The sequence below is a fragment of the Rhyacophila brunnea genome, unplaced genomic scaffold (genome assembly GCF_057557595.1).
Source record: "Rhyacophila brunnea isolate RB1 unplaced genomic scaffold, BYU_Rbru_1.0 scaffold_6, whole genome shotgun sequence".
Lineage (NCBI taxonomy): Eukaryota > Metazoa > Arthropoda > Insecta > Trichoptera > Rhyacophilidae > Rhyacophila > Rhyacophila brunnea.
Genome location: NW_028233276.1, coordinates 42,119,966 through 42,132,122, shown reverse-complemented (window position 1 = coordinate 42,132,122; position 12,157 = coordinate 42,119,966). Strand labels below are relative to the sequence as shown.

The window sequence follows — 12,157 nt, the reverse complement described above, 5'->3', positions numbered from 1 at the left end:
TTAACCACTTAATTTCAGTATAATATCTCCATATCTTGGACCATTGGTGTCAATTAATTAACACCTTGGATATTGAGCTACTTACGGAGATTATATAACCAAGAGAATATTCTTGTGATTGCGTCTCTGCTACCCTTTACCTTTCTCTACATTATGAAACGAAATAAATCATTCTTCTAAATAATTAGATATGGCTGAAGTTTGTCGCATTTCTGCGCTGGATTGTAGCTTCTTTTAGTTTATTGGGTCGTCTTTTATCCTCCCCATTGTTAATATGACGGAGAAAGCAGAGCATGTCAAGAGTCTTTTTATTTTCTAAAACTCTTTCTTTAAGCAGCGGCTGTATATATATGGCGGGTGGAGATGGGATAACTCAAATCATATAGTCCAAGAAATACTCGTCGGACACCGATACAGCCACATTTAGAAAGCCTTATTTTTTCTGATGTTATGTTCCTTTCAGGTCCATGTTTCGACTCCCTAAACGAGTACCAATACAAAATGGCATTCGATCACTCTTCCTCGAGTACTTATGTCTCGATTGCAGAGAAGATGTTTATATTTTCAAAAATACTTCCAGTATTTCGATAAATGGCATAATATATGATACATTTTAGGTGATCTATAATATTTTTAACGGGTTGCTCTCAATGGGCAGGCGGGAATTGACAAACATTCGTTTACTGGTGACCAAAAATAAGTAACTATACGTCATAATAATGATAGTTGAACTCATGGAAACTTGATTCTATCGAGATGTGGTTATATAGAAGCATCCTCAAAATTTCTTGGACTGACCGGATGACAAATTTTGACGTTCTCAATCGAACGGGTAAGAACTGATAAGTTTTGTGTAGTATCAAAACCAGAAAACGACAATATCTCGGCCGCATTATGAGAGGCGAAAAGTATAGCGTTCCCTTACTTATAATTAAAAGAAAGATCAACGGTGAAAGTAGTTCAGAACGACACCGATTTCATGGCTTAAGAACATCAGTGTATCTCTATCAAACTGTCCCGGGTAGCAGATGATCTCCGTTCAAGAATGACACAATAATAAAAAGAAAAATTAATTATATATTTGGAAAAGCAATTTACACCTCTACGATAAATGCGATGTACGAGGACACTGTACATATAACATTATAATGCCTCAAATTTGAGTGACATAGACTAAAACTGAGTCGTTTAGATATTTGTGAGAATGTCAAAAAACTAAACCGTGTCCGAGTATTGGGAAGGACGTAAGGATTAGGAGGAAGAAATATAATTAGAAGGGAGGCCTGAACAATATACCCCCGCTTAAAGAAGATAAATCGTAGTGAAGACGTCGGTAAAAATAACAAAATATGTATTCTATAAATGACGTGTAAGGTTGCTCTGCCGAGATCGAAGGCTGTTTTTCAAAGAAGATAGGCTTTTCAACTCGCTGAGTGGGCATCCGTCGCGACGCCGAGTGAGGCGCTAGCTAATGCATACAACATGTCTAAGCAGACGTCGGTAAAGTTAAACTTTTCCCAACTCATCTAACAAATAGAAAACCACGCGTTGCATGGAGACAGTTATAGTTTGTCCTGGAAGAGACGGGGTTTCATACGCCGTATTAGTTTGGTGAAACTTACTCGGTTGCGCAACAAACCTTATTAAATATTATTAACCAGTGACGCGGATGGGTGGAAAGTTCCCCGAGTGACGGACGTCACTTAGATATTAACAAGAATGAAATGAGCTTTTTTTCGATGATTATTAAAACTAAGTTCATCTTTTTGATTGTAAATATTATAACCGCAGGAGTTTTAATAAGCACTTTTCAATTGTTTCATCAATACATTTGAATTTAATTGTTTCTGTCACCACTATGTATACAAGTATAGCTACGTGGAATAGTATTATACTTGTGAATAGATTCAAAGCTACTTTGCTCAATCATATGCTACCTGAAACGGTTAGCAATAATACCAATATTTGATGTTCTTAAGCCGCGTAATTCTTCGTTATTATCCCTTCTACGTTTATCATTGATTTTTCCTTTGATAACTAGTTGGAGAATTATAATATACAAGTGTCCTCTCATGATGTGGCTGAAGTACTGTATATATTAATTAATTTCTTAAAAACCTATAATATGTTTAAATAATATTGGCAATATTTGTTTAAGTGAGCAAAATTAGTTCTGATTATTAATGTATTTGCAGAAATATTACTATCATTAAGTTTAAAACTTTAGAATTATTTACATCCTAATATTATAGAGTTAATATTATTCGTTTTAAGGGTGCAAAATAGTACTAATGTATTCAGGGTTTTAGATGAATGATACTAAAAATGAAGTTTAAATGGAAAGGGTGTGTTCAAAGTTTTGTAGCATGACATATTATGTGGATGACTACTTTGGAAAATATAGGTTGTATCACAGGTTGTATATTCCCGTTCGACACAAATTTCTGTGGGAAAATATACCTGATAGTAGATATGCATACAAAATAATGTATTATAAATATGTACAATTATATTATGTTGTATATAATTATTTGGATAAAGGACTTATTGCCTGATGATAATAGACGTTTAGATGCAACAAATAAAGCGCGAACCAAATTGAGGTGCATGTCGCGGACTATCGAGTGACGTCACAGTGAGCTGCCGCTACGTTGAAAAAGTGGGTAATGTCGTTGTTCTTGGTGTTTAAAATGTTATCAGACTGATATTCTGCAAAATGATGAAACCATAGACTAAATTTGTTGCCGCGACAGTGTGACAGTAGACGACATGCACCATGACATGCACCTCAATTTGATGCGCGCTTTAGATGCAACAAATAACTCTCCACAAGTGACGCACGTATTAAATGTTAGTCAAATGAAAGAAAAACAATAGTGTCGCTACGTAGCATCACAGAATAACAGAAGGCCGTGATGCATGCATCATTGGGAGGAGGCTCGGCTTTTGTTTTTGTTGACGAAAATAATATCTCGTTTAATTTGTGCGACGTCGGTTGATACTCACTCCGGTATATTTAGACGCCGCGACGCTCCCGAGACAGCTGCATCAAATGTGCACTCTGGCAGCGGTTGGCAATCTAAGGCTCACGGTTCCATAAGGTTTAAATTTTACCATGAAATTTATTTTATAATATATTCTTTGTTTTTTTACCCCTCACAACAATATCTAGCAGAAAATATTCTTATAAATTTATTCGAGCTGTACCAATAATAGAATTACCAAAAGAAATGTTCTGAAAAATTATACTTGGAATAATTGCGTTATTCTAGCATATGTAATATGGGACACATGCGTTCCCTCAATTACACATGTCTCAACACCATTTCAAGCATATAACATGGCGTAACAAATAAGATACGTTCAGGAATAGCTTTTTATAACTTTGGTTATGAATGGCGAGCACTGAAGTATGTATAATTTCTAGTTTGACTTATATTATAACTACTTATGCCAAACTTAGATGAGAAAGACTATTCTCTATTTTAGTAAATTTACTACAAGTTAAAGAAACAACATATTTTATTGTATTTTAAAACCTACAGTGGGGTAGTGGCAAAGTATCGGCTTTTGAAGTCGTGAGCCTTGGGTTCGAATCCTACAACCGGCAAAAATCTAATATGTTGTTTTTTTTTTATATTTGTGTTCGATTGTGAGAGAGTCCCTATATATTGGGTTGGGAGAATGGTTAACAAGCATTCAACTCATTAAATACAGCCTTTAATATAACTGTAGCGTCCCGCTTGAACTCAGTCCGTCATAGACCTCGGGACGCAATATAGGTGCATAACAGTCACGCACACGAGTCGAAATTAACATTATTATACAATCAAATTATAAACTGATATCAAAAGTACCCTCACGTGTTTCACTAGTTACTTACCTACAACCAATCCCATAATGGTGACCCCGACGTCTACTTAGTAGAGGCCTAATAATCAGTTCAAAATTGTCATTTACCCTTTTAACTGCATTTAAATTATAAAAAAAATATTAATATGACATTTGATTATTTATGATTATTTCATTATACATATTATTAGGTATTATGTATGTAATATATGTATGTAGGTAATATATAGATCATGTCATAAATAAATTATTTAATATTATATATTTTCCAATGACAATCTTCATTCTGCTTAATAATTAATAATATGATCAGATTACACAAACTAATATATAAAAACAACCGACAATATAATGTAAATGAAATTTGTTGCTTATTAATTTATTTAGTTTTCGTTCGAAATTTGAATATTGATATTAAACACTTTTTAATGGAAAATACACTATTTCTTGATTTCTTGTATATGGCAATTTTAGAATAGAATATTAATTATATCGCCATAAGAAACATGCGGTATACGATATTGGTAATATAATAATATGTTTTTATAAAAACTTTGCACTGATTTGTATATTTTAATCTATGGATAAACCTGAAACAAAAACTGTTGCATTTCACTATGTGAAGCGACGCTGCACTATACTGCAGCCGACACTTTATTGCCAAAGTTTTAATATCAAATTACAAAATGCACCCTGCTCCCTCACCCCGCAATTACGTCCACCGATGCATTAACCCACATCAGCGTGGCCATTTTTATTTCAAACAATTCACACGCCCGTTGCCGAAAATAAAACACGGCCTGTAATAAATATTTTGACATGTAATTTTAAGCATACAATACATTCATTTAGAATCGGACATGCGAGAGATTTTAACAAACGAAAATAATGTTTGAAATAAACAAAATTAATCACGGTTTATGTAAAAAAGAACAGATGCGCATTTACCAATATACTGTAAACACTGCCCAAGGCATTAGCAATAATTGAAAATACATTAAAATGTTATTTTTTACAAATTCTTTCGTATAGTAACGAGGTATTAAAAATTCTGCGCTCAATTTATTTATTTTCTATCACCTAAACAACCAAAATTGTTGATTTAATAATAATATTGATATTATAATTTCATAAAATGGAAATCAACCAAATAATATATTTCAATTAAATAACAAGTAGGTACTTTCAAATTGTTGTATTAGATTATTATATATTTACAACCAAATGTAGCACGGATCTAAATACAACTAAATATGAACCATTAACTAATACACCCGTATCTGTTTCTCAATAATTAATTCATAATCTATATTTATTGTGATTGACATTTATTTAAGTGCTTAATAAAACAAGTATAAAAAATAGTTAGGTACTATTCTCACATTACTGCATGCATGCAATAATATTTATGTGCATAAAGCACGATTCAAACATGTAAGTAATTGCGTTATAATATAAAAATGTAATTTAATAATATACCCATATTATTTCCAACATTGGACTATTATATAATTTTAATTAGATACTGTATGTATTATAAACCTTAGTGGTTCCCAATCTGTTTTTAACCTAGAGCACATTTTAAAATATCGGTAGGGCGGCGGGCGCCACCTATTCTTTTTAAGGCAAATTTATTGTAATTAATAAAATTGAAATTTAAAAAATTCTGTCATGGTTGAATAGTGGCGGGGCACGGTGTTGGGAATCCCTGCAGTTTTCTATATTTGACTACGTATTTTTTCGACATTTTTTTCCGACCATGTCTGATAGGATCATATGGGCCTCCACAGAGTGGATGTTTGTATTGACAGATTTTGTTTTTTTACGAGAAATGGATGTCAGCCACTTGCTCAACCTATTGGGTCCATACCCTGGCACACACAAATTGAAAAACAATATATTGTGTGCTTGCCAGACCCAGGATTCGAACCTGGGACCCACGGCTTCATAGTCCAACGATTAAGCCGCGCGGCCACCGTGGGTGGTTTTCGACTTATACTCGCTTTAAATGATAAATCTGCCACGCTTTGTAGTATTGACAGGTGTATGCCTGATAGCAGGAAAAGCATCAGATGCAGAACTAATATGCCGTTGGCAATGTCAATTGGAAAGGCAGTAACTGTGTCGTCCTACATCGTCATGGATTTCGGGTTCGAATACCGAGTCTGGCAAAAAAAAAATAACACATGTTGTTTTTTAATGTGTGTTTGCATCCAGAATATGGACCCAATAGGTTGAGAGCGTTGCTAACATCCATTTCTTGTAAAAACAAATATCTGTTAATACAACTTCCACTCTGTAGAGAACCAAATGACGGTATAATACTGAGGATCGAACATCATTTAAATCGTGTTCAACCAAATCGCTTCGGATATATATTCCACTTATATAGGGTTGAATGGAGGTTTGGGTTGGGAGTGGCTGATTGGGGGAGGTGGACGTTGTATTATAAATTCTTAAAATAGGGTCCACTCAGCTCATTCAGTGTACTTTTTTATGTTTCTCGTTTTTATATAAACATTGCAAATACTATTATATATTTCTTCGTCGTCCCCCATATAAAGTTGTGAACGTCTTGAACTTATAATTTGTAAAAAAAGACGTGGTGTATAAAATTGAATTAATCTTTTCATACCAACGTATACACTTTTAATGTTTTGATTGTACTTGCCTTTCTTCCAAGATAAAGAGATGTTCATATTATTGTGGAAATGAAATCAAACATAATTAATTATAAGACACATTTACAAAATCGCATACTTATATAATTTTGAAGTCGATTTACTCAACTTGATTACTGGTGCACTTGTATCTATTCAATTGTCAGCATTAAAATTATTAATATTACATAAATTATAAAACATCCCTTTAAATTTTATCGATTCATTATATTGTCAAAAAAATGATGCATATACAAACATTAGTGTTCTCTATATTTTTATACGAAGTCGAGTCATGTACCCTGAAGGGAAGGGAGCGGAAGGCAATCGATGCCTTTATGATGTGGTGTTGGTGCCAAATGCTTCGTATTTCTTGGACGGAACACAGGACGAACCTGTCAACCATCCAGAGACTGCAGATAAAGGAACGGCTCTCGACAGTATGTATAAGAAGCATTCTGCAGTTTTTTTGACATATTATTTTCTAGCGTGGACTAGACAACCTGGAGATACTGGTGGTTTTGGATGGCCTCCAGGGAAGGAAAAACAGAGGAAGAGCGCCTGCGCGCTGGAGCAACCCAAGTAAAAGAACTGACTAGGTCTGCCCTGAGAGAAGCGGTCGATCGAGAAGGATGGAAAGTCTTGGTCGCTCAAAGGATGCCAAAATTAAAAAGTGGCCACAATCCTCAGCCATGAGTGTACGACCAAGAAGAGAAAATTCATCCAAATATTTTTAGATTAATAATATGAATTATTAATCTAAAAATATTTTCTGCATAATATAATCTATTTCAAAACAAACATGTCAATATTATTTACATTTATCAAATGTGTTTACGAAAGGGCTCTAGCATTGAAAAATACGTAAAACTTCATTAATTGGGTTACGCTATCCGTCATTGTGTCCCAATTTCATCGAATTCAATGTCACAATTCCCCACTAAAAATACGGGAATTTCATCGGGAGATTTTTTATAGTTCCAGGCTAGAAAGTTGTGTAAATACTTGCGGCCGGTCCGATCACTAGGCCCGGAAATATTGGCGCATTTCCAAAGACTTTTTTGTGAAGTCTATTGTAGTTGTGTATAGAGAGATTATTTATAGAAGCTTCCAAGCATATTCAAACTCGTTTGACATACTTTATGTAACTGCATAATTAAATTAATGGAGATTTTGTTTGAATAAACACATTCAGCGCAAATTATTCGGCTCGCTTGGTTTTTGTACATAATTAGTAGTGTTATTTTGTATTTTTATTTCCGTGTATTTAATTTTAATTGGTGCTTGTGGTATATTTTTTTTGTGGTGTTTGTTTGTTGATTGGATTTATAATAATTGATATTATTGTTTGCGTTTGTATGAAGTTTTTTTATCGTACATTATACACAGTTTTAAACCATTGTGCATCTATTTATCAGTGACGTACGGTTAATAGATACTTTAAATGCGAAGCATCTCCAGAAATATTAAATAAATTACAATATAATACGATTACTTATATTATTGCACAATTTTATAATAAATTTAACTTAACTATACTTTAAAAAATATATATTATAATATATTGCTCTAACTATTGGGTTCTTAATGTTTGTTGTTTATGGTTGACTACTAGCGACCTTTTTATAGAATATAAAACCGTAAAAATATTATAAGTATGTAGTTACAGTGCTTCCCAAACTTAAAAAACATCTTGACCCCCTCAACAATCAAAATAAAATACGAAAAATATACGATAGGTGCGCGTGAAGTCCACAAAAATGATTTAATAATAATGACGTGGTTGCATGTTTTAATATAAATATGAACTGTATGAACTGTCTGATATCCTCTCGATTAATTATTCTTGAGCTTAAATATAATATATATATATAATATAATTGTAAAAAATATTCATAAATAAATATTTCTAGTTCTATGGAGACATTTCGTGGCCATCTGCAAAACTCCAATACCCCTGCGAACCATGACTTCGTGAAGCACTGATGTAATAAAGTGTATGTATATTACTTATGTCTCTTTCAGATAATATCCCTACAAGCAAAACCCACCGCTCGCCACTGTTACTTATAGTTATGCTATAAAGGCGAATTTTAATTTAGTATGACGTATTTTTCTGTAATAATAAATTGGCTGTATAAATGAATGCAACACACTGCAAAAAAAAAGGTTTAATAGTTGAAACGGGTAACAAAAAATAATGGGATATGAGCCGAGCGAGACAATCTGATATAACAGAATCGATGTAAAGACTATCGGTTATTACGACCATAGACACATTACAAATTAGTCCCGTATTAATGTTGTATCTTCTGAAAAAAAAACTTGATTACTGAATTCGGGGCTTAATTGATTAAAGAACCGTCCAAAGAGTAAGTATGATCGAATCCCTTGATCTAAGAAAATAATATGTTCTAGGATTTTTCTAATAAACTTCGAAACTTCTCCAAGTTTTATATTTGCAATGACAGTTCAGTTTTTTTTTATATTTTGATTAAATAATGTAATGAATGACCTACTTATTACTTTATTATATTATTAAAAATATGAGTTTTCAATCAAAGCTAGTTTCTAATTTTATAAAACTATTAAATTCAAATCATAATAATAACATTTCAAATGCGTATTTGTCAATCAAATGACAAGATTGCAAATGCATTACTTATTATAATAGTCAAAACAAAACTGATTGAATAATAACTAAAATTAAATCTTTATCTAATAAAAATTTAAACGGAAATTGTGCGAATTCTATACATATTTTAGAATAAACAAAACTGTACAAGGATCCTCGACTCTCCATAAAATACATTTAATACACACCGACTGAGATGGGCGGATCATTTAATGAATGAGGAACAAAAATATGAATGACGATAATTATAAATAACTATTATTAACTGTATGGAAACCGTAAGTGGAAAAGTTATAGTGGTACACCAAGGTTTAGTCGTTAAGATAATCTGGGGGAGGATGTTAAGGAAATGTTTCTGATGAATAATTGAAGAAGAACAGCCGAGGACTGACTGACACAATAATTTGGTTGTCCTCCAATTATTATTCTAAATAAGATTGTATAAATATAAGTTAAATACAAGAGAGCATTGTTATTAACTATTTTGTTGTACAATATTTTTAAACCACAATGTACAAGCATGGTCAAATTGTTAAATACAGTTCATTATACTGACGTATGATAAAAAAAACGGCCACCTGTTTTCTCTGTGTATTTTCAAAGACGATTGTAGGACGAATATTTTTGCCGTCAACAATATCAAAAAAAAAAAATCACAATATTATTATTACTTCCCTCAATTTTAAAGAAAACGAAAAGTGACTTTACTTATAATAAAATAATTTCCGAGCTTTTATCTATGCGATACAATCCTATAAGTAGACACCATTAATCCATCCGCAGAACGCTTCTTCTTCTGTCATTAAAAATACTATTTTAAAAGTGTTTTAATGGTCACAATAGCTTTAGTCTGGTGTAAAAATCCAAGCATTAAAAGATTAAAGAAAGGTTAAAGTTTTAGAAGTGTATTCGTGTATATTGTTTTTTCGGTTTTAATGTATCTTGAAAATATCTCTGTCCATTTCTGAGTTAAGTTTCTTAACTTTCACAATTATTATCAACAAAAAACGAGCTATTATTTATATTTCAATATGCGTTTGTGGACAATAAGTCTATGATATTGAGATAATCATTGATTATATTATATTAATGGAAATAATTGAGTGGACAATTTTGTTTCAAATGTAATGCATCAAATACTATTCATATAATAGCGTTTTATTTTAAAAAAATCTTTCAAATTGACATGTTATATATTTTTGTCTGTTGATTTATTTGTTGTTATCGTGTTTTATATTATATATATATAAATATAATTAAAATCCTTATGAAAATGGTCTGCATTTAGACAAACGCGATATTTTTTTCTAAATCACTATTTATATACCTACTGTTTATATGATAATAATAATACGCATAAATAGCTGAAACGGATAGCATTTTTAAATAAAAGCAAAATAATTTGAATAAATGCAAAATTATTATCATTATTCTCCATACATATTTTTTTAATAGGCAAGCTAAAAATAAAATTTTAATACCTATCTACTTTTAGAGATTTCAATGTGAATTTAATAAATAAACATCGAATGGAAAGCATTTTAAGTTTTATATAAAAAAAACATTGTATATAAATAAGAATTATTATTTTTGTATTACATTTATTTTGGCATAAGTATATTTAAAATTAAATTAAATTATAATATTTTTTTGAATAGTGTTATTAACATCTTGGAAATGCTATATCGAAAACTAGTAACAATATTCTAAGCTTAATATTTTTATTAATTTTGGCGCGCTTTATACAATATGTCTGCAAAATTAGGTATCAAATAATATGGTTGTTTTTAGAATACAACAAAACTATGGTTGAAATAATATATAAATTATAAATCTATAATAAACAAATAATGGGTAATAACATAATTATAAATAGTCGAAATCTAAATCGGTACTGTGTTGCCACGCTCTAGCAAAACAAATGTATTTGACATGTCTTGTGATAAGGTAAAAACAACTGGTAACACAAGAGAAAATGTGATAACTATCATAAACAGTTGAATGATAAATTATTAAAATAATAATTCTTAATAGTTCATTTATATATGTATAGCTTACCTTAATCACTAAACTGATATCCTCACGTGCAAAGTTTCTTGAAAGTTTTCTTAGGTATAAAGTACCTAGAATTGTATACTTATAACGTTCGAAGGATTATTTAACAAGAAACTACACTATATATTATTATTTTTAATATATTGATTTTTATTATAACTTATACAAAATATAATGTATTAAAAATCATAGATGGTTGGTTAGTTTTAATGTCATTTTAAAATAATTATCTCTCGTGTTATTAGTTTTTTTTTTTTATATTTTAAGGCGTTTTGTGTTAGTTGTTCTCGTGTCCGGAAATGCGGTTCCGGGATCTCATTGTAAGGTGTTTGTTTTTTTAGTAGCAAGTAAGGAGCACGCCGTTCGGTCGATCGGTTTATATAATGTGTACGGTACTGGTCAATATCGATATCCGGACGAGTCGGATTGGACCGGCGGAGACTGGGCACGGCGGCGTGGAGACCATCGCTGCCTGGATCGACTCCCCGCCCGCCCAAAGCCCTCCGTCCATACGCCGGGAAATGGACCAGGGGCGGTCTTGGATTCCACATTAGTATCGATCAAAGATTTTTACTAACAAACTTCAGGCCATTTTCAAGCACTTCTCTATGTTTTTGTTGTATAGATTAATTAGTAAAAACAAACAAATTTTACATTTATAAATCTGAAAACTAAAATAAAACTAAAACTAAATTAAAAAATATAGCCAATAGAAAAAATCTTTTTTCGAAAAAAATAAGACGCCCGGCAGGATCGAACCTGCGTCTTTTGGGTATCGCACCCTGTGCATTGCTGTGGTGCGTCAGAATTATGTATGTTCAATAATTAGAATAGTACATCCTTAAATCTTGTGAATTATTCATTGAATAAAAGAAATTTTAGTAGTTATCATTGGAGATTTATATTATCACCCTTATGGTTAAGTAGGATTTATATATTTTTAATTTAGCTTTTC

General features: G+C 31.7%; 1 protein-coding gene across 1 annotated transcript in view; it reads right to left on the bottom strand.

Moving 5' to 3' along the window:
* LOC147065700 (uncharacterized) overlaps positions 1-11,323 on the bottom strand; it is a 37,421-nt gene extending 26,098 nt beyond the window's left edge. Inside the window, exon 1 of the mRNA XM_085956905.1 lies at positions 11,206-11,323. The gene's annotated coding sequence lies outside the window, so the exon portion shown is untranslated. The remainder of the gene's footprint in view (positions 1-11,205) is intronic.
* Positions 11,324-12,157: the final 834 nt, after the last annotated feature.